The following is a 1304-nucleotide window of genomic DNA, read 5'->3' as shown; positions in this document are numbered from 1 at the left end:
GCAGCAAGTAGGGGGTGGGGAAACCTGACAGGTTATGCCATCTCGGGGCAGACCCTGGCTGAGGTCCTGTACTGGTAGGAGAGGGGAGGGAGGGGGGATTAACCTTCCAACTATTTTTCCTCAGGCTACTGGCTTCTGGTCACACCCCCACTCCTGCCACTTGAGTGGCAAGGGGTGGGGGAAGCCTGGCAGCAGCTGCTGTGCTCATGCTAGGCAGACCCCAGATGGGGTCCCATGCTGGCAGCAGAGGGGAGGGAGGTGGGATTTAATGGCCAGGGGCTGAGGTCTGGCCATGCTCCCCACCATTTGAGTGGTGAACAGGGAAAAGCCTGGAAGGGGCTGCTTCCCCCTTCCCCCTTTAGGCACACCCAAGCCGGGGACTGTGCAGGCCAGGGTCGGGGTTTAAACCCCTCCCAAATCATAATCAGTGGCCTGCTAGAGCCTGGCCATGCCCTTCTCCACCAAGCTCAGCTTCCCTCCAGCCTTCTGGTCACTGCTGAAGGGAAGGGAGGGTTTGCTCTAGCTCCCCCCAGCTTCTAGCCTGAGCCATGGTAGGCATGTGGCTGCATTTCCAAAATCAAAAGTGAATGTCTATTCACTTGCTTCTTGGTTCAATCTACATAAGTTAGACTAACCTGCAAAGTTTTAATCGATTCAGGTTTGGACTTTTTGACTGTCTATACTTAGCCCCGAGGAAACATAATAGCCATATTCAAAATGAGGTTAGCAGCCTTCCATAAGAAAATTCCCAGTGGGTTCATCTACATGTGACACTACGTCGCTGTAGCGACAAGCTATGGCGCCATAGCTTGTTGCTATGGTGATGTAGTGTTGGTGGGCATGAACCGTGATACTGATGCTACTGCAGTAGGGTCAGAAATAACCCATGAGCCACCAGGACTGCACAGTAACAGCAGTTTCTGTGCAGTCATTTAGTACTTGTTAAAGCAAGTACTAAATGACTGCACAGTAACAACAGTGCAGTCGGGCACACATGTAGACACACCCAATATAATACAAAATTGTAAGCTGTAAATTAAAAGAATTGAATCTAAATTCAGCCTTCAGTCATCTGGTCTATCTATAACAACAGTTAGATCTTATTACACTGCTATGAATACTAATACTTAAATTGAAAAATAGTCTCCCTGATTTTAGCCAAGAATGAAATTCAGGAACTATTTCAAAGGCAGACTCAGCTGACTCCACTTTAAATTCAGTGTAAAATAGGGTATGACTATTTTAGTCAACATAAAAACCTCATACAAATATACTATATATCAAAAAGAGAATCCTACCTACTT

The sequence above is a fragment of the Alligator sinensis genome, unplaced genomic scaffold, assembly GCF_000455745.1.
Source record: "Alligator sinensis unplaced genomic scaffold, ASM45574v1 scaffold1021_1, whole genome shotgun sequence".
NCBI classification, from domain to species: Eukaryota; Metazoa; Chordata; order Crocodylia; family Alligatoridae; genus Alligator; species Alligator sinensis.
This window is presented reverse-complemented; position numbering follows the sequence as displayed.